Here is a 15,728-nt window from a genome sequence, read left to right on the forward strand (position 1 = left end):
TGATGATGCCCAGATCGCCGAACCGACCCTATGTGATGATGTCCAGCTCTTTGAACGGGCCAGGTGATGATGCCATAACCTCGAATAGTTGTGCCAAAATGGACGTGCCGTGGTCCAAGCAACAGTGGCAGCGTGAGCATGTCAATATTGGTGAGTGGCAGTCTCACGACGGCCAGCCTTTGGTTGGCCTCAGAAACCCCCTTCGCAGGCTGCACGTGGAACACGATCTTGCATGAGCCTCCGCAAATTTTTTTAGGTACTTTTCGGTGGGCACAATTGCGATTTCCATGCCGTTCAGGAAGTATGTCAGGCACGGGCTGCAAGTGCCGATGTGCACTATTTAACGCTTGGGTGCCTTGAGTGGGAACAATCGTAATATTCCGACTAACTGACGAGGTCATTGAGGTTAACGTGGGAAGAAAACGGCTGGGGCCATGGAACACCTCAGTAACATCCGCAAACATTTTAACCGCGCTTCGCACTTCTGGTAAATCGTCGACGTAAATAATGAACGGAGGTGGTCCCAGCACCAATCCTCGAGGTATTCCCCTGGCGACGTCGTTCCAGTCAGACTTCGAACCATTGATCCGCGCGCTCTGCTTCCTGCTGCTAGCCTGGGCAAACGTGTCACACCCACACCATCTCCAGCCGAGTCACACGCGTCATACCCGCACCATCTCCGGCCGGGTCACACGCGTCACACCCACACATCTCCAGCCGAGTCACAAGCGTCATACCCACACCATCTCCGGCCGGGTCACACGTGTCACACCCACACCATCTTCAGCCGGTCACACATGTCATACCCAGACCATCTCCAGCCGGGTCACACGCGTCACACCCATACCGTCTCCAGCCGGGTCACACATGTCATACACCCACACCATCTCCAGCCGGGACAGACGTGTCATACCCACACCATCTCCAGCTGGGACAAACGTGTCACACCCACACCATCTCCAGCCGAGTCACATGCGCAATACCCACACCATCTTCAGTCGGGTCACACATGTCGTACTCACGCCATCTCCAGCCGGGACAAACATGTCACACCCACACCATCTCCAGCTGGGACAAACGTGTCACACCCACACCACCTTCACCACCCATTAGTTGTTCCTGTGTAAATGTTACGTTCCCGATCAAATCATCAGGTGAACCAGCAGCAAAGCGCCCTGAGATTTGATCCCGGTGATCATTAACAAACACGTCCCCGCCGGGCTTCAGATGGCCCTTCGCCTGCCAGGAGAAAGGGTGGATTTCCGCCCCCTTCCCCCATGACCTCGGCCCCCATCGATGGCATGGAAAAAAGGCACCTGCGGAAAAGTATTGACGACATAAGGCGAAAACACGTGTACTTTTTACCCAGGTCAATGTTAAGGTCACAATAGGTCACGAATAGATCAGGATGCGTGAGTGGGATTAAATGAACATATGTCATATGCTGACCAGGAGAAACCGAGGTTAAACGGTAAATATTGAATATTGAGGATATGAGGGGTAAAATGAAGTAATTTCTGACTCTTCACTTGGGTCAGGTCAAGTATGTGATTATTCCAAAATGGCCCACATGGACAAGGATACCACATTTTCTCTCTTTTTGCTCGTGACCAAACTTTTATGGTTGAATTATATGTATGACCATGTAAGGTAACGAAGCACCGAGGTCAGGAGGTAACGAAGCACCTAGTTCCATTTTAGGTGACGCAAGGGTCCAAGCTTATGGTCAAGTGAGGTCGAATTTTCAAATGCTCAGAATCGAAGAGTTCAGTGTTTTAACAGGGACATTGTAACATCGTAACATTAATTGACATTGTTGTCTGAAAATGTCTGTCTTACTACCCTTGTGCCCTTTGGTGAGAATTCTCTTCCTGTTCGTTGGTCAGTTTTAATCCTTGCAACTTCCTTGCTCCTAGATTCCACCCGGTATACTCAACCCACTTCTTTTGGAACGCCTCTCGCCGCTTCGACGATCCACCTTACTGCTTCGGAGACGCACCCTGCCAATCCAGCGAAACCGAGCCAGAGCAGTGCGACAGCTGGCGAGCGGTACAAAGGAGCCGAAATGAACGTCCAGTGGTTGTTGAGCGCCTTCGACTGCCTTCTCCAAGACAACCGACAGATAAGCGGCAGGAAGCGAGCTGTGCTGGTGTGCACCATCTGCGCAGAGCACGAGGTGGAGGCAGCCAAGGCTTCGGCGAACGGGTGGGTTTACATGCCAGCGGCGTCAGAGCGGACAGCAAGGAGAAACTGATGGGCGTGGTAGATCATATGCACGGAAAATCTCATGCTGTTACTGTGAATGCGAAAAACCTGCAGCAGTAGTGGAAAAGCGGAAGCTCGAAACACTCCTGGATGTCCATCCTCAAGAGAACTGCCGCTGGTGTCACCAAGACGCTTCTGGAGTTCGCCGTTGCTGTTTACAACGATAGCCTGCACGAGACTCTGGCCGCTTGGTCGTGGCCAGCCCGCTCCCTCGCAGCGCTGCACGAGCAGCGAGTCTGGACAGCTACAAGAGAGGGTGGTTGGGAAGTGGAGCTACAGCCAACAGACCCACCTTCTGCAGCTCTTCACTACAGAGATCCGAATATGTACCGGGAGATGCTCAGTGTCGTCGCCAAGTTAGAGCGGGCCAAAATCGGCGCCAAGATTGCCGCTGGAGTTGTGTACAGCCTACAGGTCGACGGCAGTATGGACCATCAGCAGCAAGACAACAAATTCATCCCTGCCAGAGTGGTCGATGCTGACGCTGAGCTGCAGACCTACATTCTAAACGTGGTGGAACCGGAAGAAGATGACACAAAAGGTCTACTAGAGACGGTCAAAACTGCTGTTGAATGACTGGATCTGCCTCTCGACAAGCTGGTTGGCTTGACCACGGACAGAGAGAGCGCCATCACGGGTCGCAGGTGTGGTCTCTGGAAAAGGCTCAATGACTGCTGGGACGTCACCTGATCACCATCTGGTGCGTGTGTCACAAGGGTGACCCAGCTCTCGAGAGTGTGGGGAAGACGGTATCGGAGATCCAGCACTGGAAGACAGACCTGTGTGCCCTAATAACGCACTTCTGAACATTGAAGTCCGGGGACAAAAAGCTCTGCAAGAGCAGCAAGAAGGTGGTCACTTCTACTGCACTTCATTTCACCCCAGCACCTCGAGGTCCCTTTCGCCGAGCACCTGCTGTCGTCAATCAACGCTGTCCTGACGGACCAGCGGCCTGTAGAGAAGTATGGCAGGAGACAGCAGCAAAAGGCGGCAAGAAAAAGAAGATTGCGGCCGGGGGCTTTATCAAAAAATAGGCCGCGGGCGGCCGCGCAGTCCGTGTGACGAGCGTCATGGCCGACATCTGCGGAATTTTCTGCCACCTGCAGAAAAATTCCAACACGGGGACCAACACAACGCAGCTACCAGATGTGCCGGAGGCCCGCAATGCTGCGCTGTTGCAGCTGGAGCTAATAAAAGAGGAGCCTCCGCCTGGTAGACAGGAGGAAAAGTTCGTTCCAGCTGCAGACGAACCAGTTTCTTAGTGCAGCCTCGTTTTGGACGAAGAGAACGCTTGAAACTGTGCGTAATGAGATCGTTCAGGCCGCGACGAACTTCCTAGGGCGACAGGCTCGATGTCAAGACGGAGCAAGTTGTGCAGGACATGGTCGCTACGATTGAGTCCAGGTCAGCGAAACAGTTCATCGCTGCCGGTCGCAGCTTGGCATCCGGGCCGTTTGGCTGAGAGAGCGTGGCCCAGTTCACAAAAGATGCCTGTGACCAATGGCGCAAGATGAGCGACGCCAGAGATCGGCATCCTGGCATGAAAGGCAAGCTGGTGGCGATGACGAAAAACGCTAAAAGCGTCTGCAGGCAACTCTTGTCGTCGCTTCTCTGCGTCACTCCGCACAGCATGGCGCCGAGCGTGCCGTGTCGCACTACAACACTGTGCGCAGCAGCTATCGCCCGGGCATGCGTCTGTCAACGGTGAACGACCGATTTGTCATCAGTATGAACTGCTTGGGCACCGCGAGGTTTGACCCGCGTCCGGCGGTGGCGGCCTTCCTGGCAAAAAAAGACAGAGGCAACCGTTAACCGGACCCGGAGAAATACAAGCAGCGTGAATTTGCCAAGTTCTTCCGCTCCGAGGGATCGCTGTAAAGTGTACTGGGTCACGTTGGGAGCACGCATGTCAGCGAACTGTGACGTCATATAAGCTGTTTGGTTCCAGTCTGACCATGGCCGCCTGCAATACATGTGAATGGCCTACTTTTGATTTTTCCTTTGAATGTCTCCAGCTTTGATGCCACTCTTGGCGTTATTTGCTTCATTGTCATCCAATTGTCAACAGTTCAAATGCAATGATGCACTGTGATGTGCATGACACAGGATGTACGTAAAGAAAAGCCGTCCTGAGTAAAACTACCTGTTGTTTAACCATTAAGTTAACGAGCTCAAACAGATCATGGGTCAATTGCGGTGAGGTTGTAAAACAGCTTGGAAATATTGAAACCTGATGTACGTCATTTATCTCCATCCTAGGAACTTCGGAGCCTCAGTAAGATGGCATTGGCGTCCGATGTCCCAAGTCTGCATTCATCCACTACCATGCATTTACGTCAAGACGTGAAGCTGCGTGGCTAAAAATGAGTTAAGTGAGAAGCATCGTGCAGGTTTCGATTGTATTCAGATCGATTACTACGTGACAAAAACTTATCAGCGATTCTCCAGTGTTTACGGAAGAAGTAGAACAAATGCGTATCGTGGAGATAATTGAAACTCAGCAAATATGTCTCGTTTGTGTTCAGCTGACAGTTCCGGGTAAAATAACCTGAAATGGGGATAGCTTCGAAGCTATTTCACTTCATCATTGATTTGGACGATCCTTCTAGTGGCGGAATCTCCTGTAATGCTTTTGGCGGGGCCTGGGCCCCACCAACATTTTTGGAAAAGCTCCACCCACGGTTGTTGCATTGATTTTCCGGCCGGTGCTATCTTAAAAATTCAGTGAAATCGACTGTGAGTTTTGCTTAATGAGAGATGGAGTTATGATAATTTTTTTGGATTGCCCCTCCCCCCCCCCCCCCCCCCCCCCCTCCGCCAGTGACAATTCCTGATCCGAGGCCCTGGTTCACAGGGAATAAAGGAGACAATCTGAAGCACGGAACTTATTTTCACCGCCATTTTTACCCTGTGAAACCTTTCTTTAACAGTTTTGCTGGTTCATGGCGATGCTCAATAATGATAAATATAAGCCTTTCGAGTGTCCAACTCACCAGGCTACCTGGCCAGGCCATCCTAATGCTGTCATACAGATCTTTGGGACAGACCTGACGCAGCTAATACAGAAGTGTTTGATGGCGAAATTCTGCCCCGTGGAGATGTTTATCAGGCACGCCTCTTCCTTGTTTCGCATTTTAATCTCGTGGGCTGGTGGGCATGATTGATATTTATGTTTGGGGGTTGAGTGGGATGACTATGTCTGCCAGCAGACCGTGCAAAAGGTACTGACGTTCTGTCTTGGGGAAGCAGGAAGAAGCCAGTAAGCCTGCTGTGAACCAAGTTATTGCTTACCTTACCTGCTTTCAACACATGAATGGTGACCAGAGTTAGCCATCTTCTGTTTCAATCAATCGAGTTTTGTCATCAGACAAATTATGATGTCTTAAGGCATGCAATGAGCTTATTTTGTTCCATATTCTTGATCATTTGCCGCAAATTTCTTGAAGTGGTCCGTCATGGTTGCTTTAACCAGATGTTTTCTATAGTTGTCATGGTTTGCTGGCTGGCAAATGACTGTACTGTATATATGCACTATATTTTTAACACAGAAGCACTCTAAGTTGCATAGCAATTAAACTATGAGTTAAATATTATACATTTTAATTAAAATATGGGTTTGTCCGTCCCGGTGGCTCAATTGATTAGAGCGCCTGCCTTCCGATCCACCCACCCGTGGCGTGGTGGGTTCGGGTCGCTTTAGGGCGCTCGCCATTTGCCTTGACGGGTATGGCCTGCGGCCGGTGGCAGCGGTCGTGCTAAAGGTCAGTTGACGTCAGAGGGCAGGACGGACCGTGCCGGGCATTGCGGCACGTTAAGCTTTCCCACTAAATTCTGCCGTTGCCTGGGATTGCGCGATCGGATGGTGGGGGTCAGGGCTCACACAACAAGCACTGCTTAGCGTAAGCACTGATCCCAGAAACACATCCGTTCAAAGAGCTCGGATCAAATTTATAAAAAATATTGGTATGCAATAAATAGTCAGACCATCCCATTTGAAATGTGAAGCTAACATGTTAAACTTTGTCACTAAATATGAATAAACAAGCCTAAATAGATGCCTTTGCTGCAGCTGAAAAGGCAAGCAGCAATACTGGCATGGTCATCTAAAGGTTATGTTACTTTTTGTTTTGTAGAGCATACCCATTATTGCCCTTGACATAGGCTCATCATGGCAATCAAAATAAGTTGATCAAAGTGATTTCAAGTGTTTTGATTTGTGTGTTGTCAACTTTGATGTCAACAAGTATACACAAATGAACTTAATAAAAATGCAAGTTGAAACCGGCCAAAAACTAGCTATATCATGTTTTTATCACAATTGCTGCTGTCAACAGTTAGGTGGGTTGAGATGATGTTCAACATATGGGCTACTCTAAGTTAGGTTAAGTTGGTTAAGTGCATGGCAAGTGGCAATAGGAATTGTGCAAGAATCAGTAACTCACAACTGCTGCTGTGATGCAAACAGGTTAGACAGGATGGGATAAAGTAAGGGTTCTTTACGTTAGGCATAGTCAGACTACTTTCATGGAATAAGTATTGGTATTTTGTAAGAAACAGTAGCAAAATGTTTGTTTTCCCTGACCCCATCTTAACAAAAGCCAGAGGTATGTCTGTTGTGTTTGACTTAGTGATGGGCTGATGTGTAGTAGTCCAAGGTTTTTTTGTTTGAGTGTTCTATGCTTGTTGAATTTTCTGTTATTTTGTTATTGAATTCCTTTGCTTTGTTTTGTGTTTAAGTGCTGTGGAAGGGAAGTGCAAAGTACAGCATCAAATTATTTGTGTTAATAGTTGTTTAAGCTTATTACACTGTCATGAAATTACTATGCTTTGATGTATTCTGTTTCACTTTAACAGCTTAAGATGTTAAAAACAAAAAAGTTTTGTCAGGTTTATGATATTACGTTCATTCCAACTTGAAATAGATGTCTTTGTTTGCTGAAACATCAGTCACGAGCTCATAAGTTCCATCTTTTGTGAATTGATCTTTTCACTCCTGCACGGTCTCTTTGCGATGGAATTTTTCACTCCCACCCCAGTTCAAAAGCAGTTCTAGTTCCCTGAATGATAGTGTATGGAAGTCGTTCCATGGCTCTGACATATAGATATCAAACGTGCACAGTCCCAATGTCTACATGCGACATATGTTAGTCACTATGCGGGCACTTTAAAGCCAGGGCGGCGGCCGTTCGATTTGCGCCCTCCAGCGGTGATTTGAACAAGAAAGGTCTTGGCGTATGAGAGAGACCTGTAATACCGGATGATAATGCTCTCACAATGCTATCATATGGGGAAAGGTGAACCTTCCATGCGCAGGCAAAATTACACAAATTAGAGACAGCATCTGTGGAAATCGCTGCTTCAATAAGCTCTCAAGCGTTCAGTGACACGCTGTTTGATGTTCAACCGTACAAAACCGAAACGAAAATAAAAGTGGTGTGTTTTACTGGAAGCTGATATCCGTATACCAACGAGGTCGAATCCACAAAGCCGCGATCTTCGGGTTAGATTTTAACTATTTTCCTCGGGCCAACGCATTGTGGCAATTGCTACGGGCAGTGCGGCTGCAGTGAGCTATGCGCCGTGAAAGGGTGGTTTGAACAAAATAGGCCGGCCGTGCCCAGAAGGTGACACGCACTGTTTCCGATGCGACCCCAGCTACGTCGCTGACGTCACGCACGAGGATGAGGCCCGTTACGACTAGGTCTAGCCCTGCCACTCTTACTGCCCGCAGCCCATCTACAAGCCCGCCTGCAAGCCGGCTGAGTCCTACAACTAACCAGGAGCCTCGCGAACAAACCGTGACCAGTCATTGTTACTGATGAAAGAAGATTGGGTGAGAGGTACTCCCATGCATTAATGAAATTATTGATGCTTAACATCTCGCGCAACTTTTATTGCATTTTTTGCGCGACGAAGTACTTGCCACAAAACTACGGCGCACGTTGGCTAGAACTAATCAATACGAAAGGAGACGGAATTCATCCGAGCACTTGAGACCATCTCGGGGCCGCACTCAAACGTTTGGTTTACAAGTTGGCATCTCAGTGATCTGACATCTCGTTTGATTTGACAGATTTGGGATACTTTGAGCGTTGCTGCGATAAAGATTACCTGCCGGGAAAGCATGCACTACGTGTGTTCCATAATCCGTCGTACATCAGTTGTTTCAACCCCGGGCATCCTAAAACCAAAACAAAATTGAAGAAAGCTCCTTTCAAAAGTATCAGCATCAAGACTAAATAGGCCAAAGGCCACTTTGATCAGTCATGCTAAAATCTTTAAAACGAAGTTACAACTATAAAGCCAGATGTCGGTGGCTTTCCCTTGTTACAAAGGCCACGCTCGATATGCATTTCGTGTCTCTAGATCAGTTAGGGGCCAAACAGACGGTACTTTTGGGGACAATACACTTAACACAGCGTACCCAGGGCATAACTGTGAGGATGGAGAGCTGAAAATTGTCCAAATGCATAACCTAATTTATTGACAGTTCTTAAAGCATCTAAATGCACGCATAAACTTTAAAGCCGGTTGCTGTTGGGTTCTCATGAAAGTGAGCACGTCCGCTACTTGTTTTGACTCATACAGGGGCTAAGCCCATGGTACGCTTAGCTCAGCGTAACTGCGTAAGTTCTGCTTTCCCCGGGTAATTCACAGCCCGATTGAATGCCTGAACGACTTAGAATCGCTTGCAGGATGGAAAAGATAGAGCCTTTGCTTAATGTATTTACAGACCAAGGGCAGACGAATGAAGAATGGAGTTTAACAAGGGGCGCAACGATGGGTTAGTAAAATCAGTACACAAAGCGATCAACGTAGGAAACGGAGGGAGAAATATCCGTAAACGTACCTTAACTACACAGACGAAGACCTACGCCCACCGTCTGTCCCCGCGGAGCGGCACGGCTGCGCCGCGTGTTCTCGCGTGTTTGTTAGTGTCCCACCAAAAAAAGTAGCAAGAGAGAAAGAGGGTCCCCCATGCGAGCCCACGCACGCTTTGTATACGAGTCCCACGCGGAGAGTAACGTCACCTCTCTACCACGCAGCGTGACGTCACCTGCGTGGAGCTGGTCCGCGGGTGAACATACTCGATACACTGATACCTAATGGAACTGAAATAAACTGAGCTGAGCTGATAAAGTGAGAAAAGGCCACACTAATATTGACGGAGTTTGTCTTGGAGTTCTACGTTTGCCTTATGCAAGCGCATATAAGATGCATGCATGGTACGCTTACCAGATACATACAAGATCCGCATACAAGGTGTATACTAGTTCCGCATACAAAACATACTTACCTACACTTTGCCTTGTGCCCTACGCCCTTCACTGCACTTTAGTACGCTTGTCATATGCTACACTACGCTACGCATAAAGGCTGACTTAAAACATGTCACAGCCGCAGCGGTGGTGTCAGCCGCGTCGCGCGTGCCGGCTGGGCGGCGGCGACGTCATAGGCGGCGATATCGGCGCTAGGGCGGCGGTGGTCGCAGTGATGGTCATTTCGTTGGCCTGACCTGGCCGGGTCACTGGGTGGGGCGATCGGTGGGGGAGGAGGAAACAGGGCCATGGAGAAATGAGTGACCGCTCTGTACGGTCGGGAGGTAGTGCGGAGTACGGGGAAGGCTGATATGCTGTGCAGAACACCGCAAAGAGGAAAGGAAAATATAAACGGCCGTGAGTATTTCCCAGCGGCCGGCTCGGGCTGACCGCGTTGACAGGCCCGCGTCGTGTCGTCCCGGGTGGCCGTTGACGGGCCGCGTCGTGGTCGGTCCCGAGTGGCCGTTGACGGGCCCGCGTCGTGTCAGGTCCCGGGTGTCCGTTGACGGGTCCGCTCGTGTCTGTCCTGGGTGGCCGGTTGACGGGCCCGCGTCGTGTCGGTCCCCGCCGGTGGCCGTTGACGGGCCCGCGTCGTGTCGGTCCCGGGTGGCCGTTGACGGGCCCGCGTCGTGTCGTCCCGAGTGGCCGTTGACGGGCCCGCGGTCGTGTCGGTCCCGAGTGGCCGTTGACGGGCCCGCGTCGTGTCGGTCCCGGGTGGCCGTTGACGGGCCCGCGTCGTGTCGGTCCCGGGTGCCCGTTGACGGGCCCGCGTCGTGCCGGTCCCAGGTGGCCGTTGACGGGCCCGCGTCGTGCCGGTCCCCGGTGGCCGTTGACGGGCCCGCGTCGTGTCGGTCCCGGGTGGCCGTTCGATCGCCCTGTGCGACCGTGCTGGACAGTCCTGTCCACGTCCAGCTGAACACTTAAGTTGTCCGACGGTCGCCAGGGTGGATTGGTCTCACAGCTGCAGGGGAAGGGGGGGATGCCGTTCAGCGTAAGAAGTGCGCAGCCAGACGGGAAGGGAGGATTACGATGGCACAAAATGCGTATTGTGATGAACGAACTTATCGTTATCTTTGCTGGGACCTCTTAAGATCTCATAAATTGTTATGAAAGCTTTTCTAGGTTGCATGAGTCACAGAACACCAATGTGTCCATATTTTATCGTATGTTTGAGGGGCCTCCTAATGTTGACTCTTTGCATTGTTATAGCGATCAGTGGGGAATGAAAGACTCTCGCGGGTCATTATTTGATGCTTTCTTGCAGGTATGGGTCATATCTTTGCGCAGGGGCACCGGCTCCGCCCGGTGTAGCGGACTAGCGCCCCCTCGGGTCCCAGCTCCGGTAACGGGTGGACAGCGCAAGCTGTTCCTCTCAGGACGTAGCGACCCTGCTGGTACGTGAGTTCTTGCTGCTTGTCCCGCCTGCTCATTTCCCATTACCTGCTTTCCCGCATCCGGCCCTATCACCACACCTCATCCTCGTTTTATCGGGGTCGCCGTGCCCCCTCGCCCACGTCCCCGGGTTGATCGGATCCTGGTGGCTGAGGGGCGCGTCGTGCGGGTTAGTCACGGCGCGTCCTAACACTCCACTTTGGCCAGGACATCCGGGGGCGCGGGGGCCCGTGGGGCTCCACACGGGTCTAGTGGTTTGTCGCTCGCGTTGCGGTTGGGTGGTCCTTGCGGGTCTCCGCTTGGGGCGCCTGGCCGCGCGCAGCGGCTTAAGGGGTCAGGGGGCGGCGGCGCTGAACCACGGTCAGGACGGGGAGGGGCCTCCCCGGTTACACCTGGCCGTGTGGGAGGCGTCGTTCGCCCCGTATAGCACCGGGGTAGCCCTGGCGGTGACCACCTCCCGAGGGAGTGTTGAGCCGTTCCCTAGTTGGGCTCCACGGTGGGTGGGGAGCCCCGGTGTCAAAATGAAAACCACCTTTTATGGCTTCTTCTCACCTTAAAAACACCCGTCCTCCGAAAGGGGGACGGACCTTGATAGCCCCAGGGTGCAGAGAAGAACGCGCGCCCCCCGGTCCACGGATCCTGATCTTCGGTAGTGAAGAGATTAAGCTGGCTTCCCTCTTACCGTTTCAGAGACGGAACGGCTGCGACAGGTCTGGGAAAATCATCAGATGCGACAAGCTCAGGGATGAAAAATAGAAATAGAGTTCGCTAGTGGTCTGGAGGCGAGTAGGGCCATGACAGCTAAGGAGCTTACGTATAGTGTTCAGGATGAGACTGGTAAGCACGAAAAGACGGTGTTAATATCAGCAGTACCACATAAGACTAAAAATTCATCCAGGGGCGTAGTCAATTGTTTTGATATTCGTGACGTCGCCGAGGACGAGATAGTCGAAGAACTCTAAGACTTTCGTGGCGAGTGCTCGCAGGATTCTCGTCAGACGGGGAGGAGAGCTGTTGCCCACCAACAACCTCATTCTGACGTTTGGTTTCACTGATTTGCCGGCCGCAATACGTGTGGAATACTGTCGAGTGAAGGTTCGCCCTCATGTGCCTAACCCCAAGCGGTGCTACCAATGCCAGCGATTTGGCCACACCGAGCTCCACTGTCGTAATCGCCCAGCATGTGGTAAATGTGCGTCATCCGAGCACACGAGCGAAGTTTGCACCTTTGCTGAACCCCACCACGACATCTACGGCAAGGACCAAGTCCCACACACGACGTACGACCGTACATCCCTGGCCTATGCGAAAGAAAAGGAGATTATATCAATAGAAACTCCTAAAAACGTCGCTTTCCGTGAAGCTCGTGAACTTTACGACAGTCACCCGAAAATATGGTATGCGTCCAAAATGAAAGCTTCGTTGCCACAAAGTAATGTCTTGGAGCACATGACGGCAATTCAGTTCTTGGGACTTCTGAAGTCGTTTGGCCTGTCGGCTGTTCCCTCGGTCCGAACGCCCGACTCCCAGCCGGCACTCCAAGCTCCCTCCACGGCGATCGACCAGTCGGTAGACGCCGCTCTGCTGGCCTCCTGGGTGCGAGCTGGATCACCAACGGGCGACGGTTGGACGACGGCTCGGCGTGGTCGGAGTCCCCGCGCGCCGTCGGCCGTGCCTTCGTCTGCGACTCAATCGGTCCCTTCGCTACAGACACCTCTTGCCAGTGCCTGTGAGCGCGTGGCAGAGACGCTGGAGCGCCAGGAAACTGACAGGCGCGCCCGCAGGGCCATGCGAGCGCGCTTGGCCGAGCTGGAGCGTGTTAAGGCGTCAGGTCGTCTGTCCGGGGCAGACAAAGGGCCCGTCCCCCGAAACAGCACTCCATCGCCGCGGAGATCGGTGCAGGCCCCCGCTGGTCCCCCGAACCCCGGTAGAGGCCCACCGACGGGCCCTCCCCCACCTCCATCCCGGACTGGGTACGCTGGCGTAAAGCGTGCCCCAGCCGGCCCCCCTTCTCCATCTGACGGAGCGAGCCCAAAGATTCGTCCTAGGGTGGGCACGTCCCCCCGGAGTTAAGCCGTAGTTCTCGATCTGAGGCATCTGGGCATACAACTGGCGCAGCCAAGCTCTTTTAAGGCGGGACTTGTTTTAGCTTTTTACATCTTACCGCTTTTTTAATGCGTCCTTTTACAGGCGTTTCTTCAGTGGAATTGTAGACGAAAAAGGGCGAACGCCCTCGATCTCGAGGCTGTCGTCAGCAGGGTCTCTCCTGCAGCCGTGGCGCTGCAGGAGATCAAGCTAGCGTCTTGACATTTCTGCTCTTTGAAAGGATATGCGATGTTTCGCAACGACGTATTGACGGAGAGCATTGCTCACGGCGGTGTCCTCCTTGCATTTCATTATAGCGTGCCAGCGAGGAGTTTAAGCTTGCGGTCCACGCTTCAGGCGGTGGCCGTGTGGCTTCATTTCAATCATCGTTACATCACCGTTTGTTCCCTTTACCTTCTACCAGACATCGAATTTCCGTTGGTGCACCTTAGATGCCTGCTGGCTGAACTGCCTCCACCACTTCTTCTAGGCGATTTTAATGCGCATCACACCGCATGGGGGTGTTACGTCACCAATGCTCGTGAGAGGCTGTGTGAAAATTTTATCCACGGTGCTTCACCATGTATTTTAAACATAGGAACTCGTACACATTTTACAATGCCGCCCGGTCAGACATCAGCGCTAGACTTGAGCCTTTTCAGTCCCCAGCTCGTCCGACACCTCGAGTGGAGCGTCGGAGATGACCCCATGGGAAGTGACCACTTCCCAGTGTGGGCCCCGTTTAAGAGAGGTGGAGGGTTGAGTGTTAGATCACAACGCTGAAATTTTAAGAAAGCGGACTGGTGCGAATTTGAGACTCGGCTCGAAGAATCCTTTGTAACTGAGCCTGAGAGGACGCCACCCTCTATTGAAGATTTTACTCACAGACTTTTAGAGTGTGCCAACAGTTGTATCCCACGCACGTCTAGCGCTCCCCGATATACTCCTGTTTCGTGGTGGACGGAGGAGTGTCGGATCGCCATCCGAGCGCGTAAACGTGCGTTTCGGGCTTTTGACACCAGGAGCAGTGTAGAAAACCTAATAACATTTAAGAAAGCGAGAGCTTTCGCTCGGCGCACTGTAAGCGAGGTGAAACGTGCTTCCTGGCGCGCGTACGTGAGCACGCTAAACCGGTTTACGCTGACATCGCAGATTTGGGCCCGGATCAGGCGTATTTCGGGGAAGTTTTCACCCATAGCTCTGCCGGTGCTGTGTGTTAACGGCCAGGCTGTGACGCGCCCGTTGGATGTTGCGAATGAGATTGCCCGGGCCCTGGCCCAACGCAGCGTAGGTGGTAACACAAACCCACAGTTTGTGTGGCATATAACGCGATGTGAGCAATCTGCAGTGAACTTTTCGACGGGTGAATTGCATTCATATAATGACCCCTTCACGCTGGTCGAGCTGGAGTCGGCGATCACCAGGCTTCGCAGCGTGTCAGAAGGCCCAGACACTGTGAACAACGATATACTTAAGCATCTCCCGCGTCGCGTGCTTCGCGTTTTATTAGCGACCTTTAATTCGATTTGGACCAGAGGTGAATTCCCAGCTTCTTGGCGAGAAGCTTCTGTCGTGCCTCTCTTAAACCCGAGAAAAATGAACTAGATCCTTTACATTACAGACCTATTTCTCTCACTTCATCGCTCTCTAAGTTAATGGAAAAGATGGTTCATGTCCGTTTAACTTGGTTTTTGCAACATCACGGCGCTTTTACAAATGCCCAGTGTTTTAGAAAGAGTCGCAGCACAGTGGACAATCTTTTAGTTCTTGACACTGTGATACGCATGGGATTTAAAGCAAACCGACATATAGGCGCAGTGTTCTTTGACATAGAGAGCGCCTATGACACCACATGGCGTCAGGCCATTCTTCTTAAGCTATACAGGTATGATATACGCAGCAATATGGGCACCTTTCTTCAAAACTTTCCAGCTGACCGTTCTTTCCGCGTCCGTATTGGAAACGCACTCCTGAGAGGCACCTTCAAGCTAACGGTGTGCCCCAAGGCGGCGTTCTCAGCGTAGCTTTGTTCGCCGTTATGATTAACGACATCGGGATTGGGCTGCCGCAGTCTGTAGGTCGTGGCCTTTTTGTTGATGATTTTACCATTTGGACTAGCGCAGCAAGAGCGCCATCAATGGAGTACTCCAGTTGGCTGCTGACCGTGTTGAGAAGTGGGGTACCGTGAACTGGCTCAGGTTTCCAAGTAGCAAGGCTGTAGCCATGCATTTTTGTCATAGTCGGCAATGCGGTGACCTGTCTATCCATCTGTATGGGCAATGCATTCCAACTGAGCCTGTGGCTAGATACCTTGGGGTATACTTTGACCGCCGACTTCCATGTAAAACACGTCTTAAGACGCTACGTGAACGCTGTTTTAAATCTTTGAACGTATAAAAATGTGTTTCGCTCACATCGAATGGCCGAGATTGGAGCACGCGTTTGCTGCTGTATCGGGAAATCATACGCCGTAAGCTGGACTATGCATGTTTTGTTGATGACAGCGCGTGCGGATCCACCAAACGCATCAATAACACCATCCATCACACTGCTATACTTGCCATCATAGGGGCGTAGAGCACATCTCCCACCCGAAGCCGCTTGGTTGAATCGCACAAGCCGCCGTTTTCAGAGAGGAGGAAAATGCTAGGCATGCGTTATGCACTT

The sequence above is a fragment of the Pollicipes pollicipes genome, unplaced genomic scaffold (assembly GCF_011947565.3).
Source record: "Pollicipes pollicipes isolate AB1234 unplaced genomic scaffold, Ppol_2.1 Scaffold_6686;HRSCAF=7923_pilon_pilon_pilon, whole genome shotgun sequence".
Taxonomy (NCBI): Eukaryota; Metazoa; Arthropoda; class Thecostraca; order Pollicipedomorpha; family Pollicipedidae; genus Pollicipes; species Pollicipes pollicipes.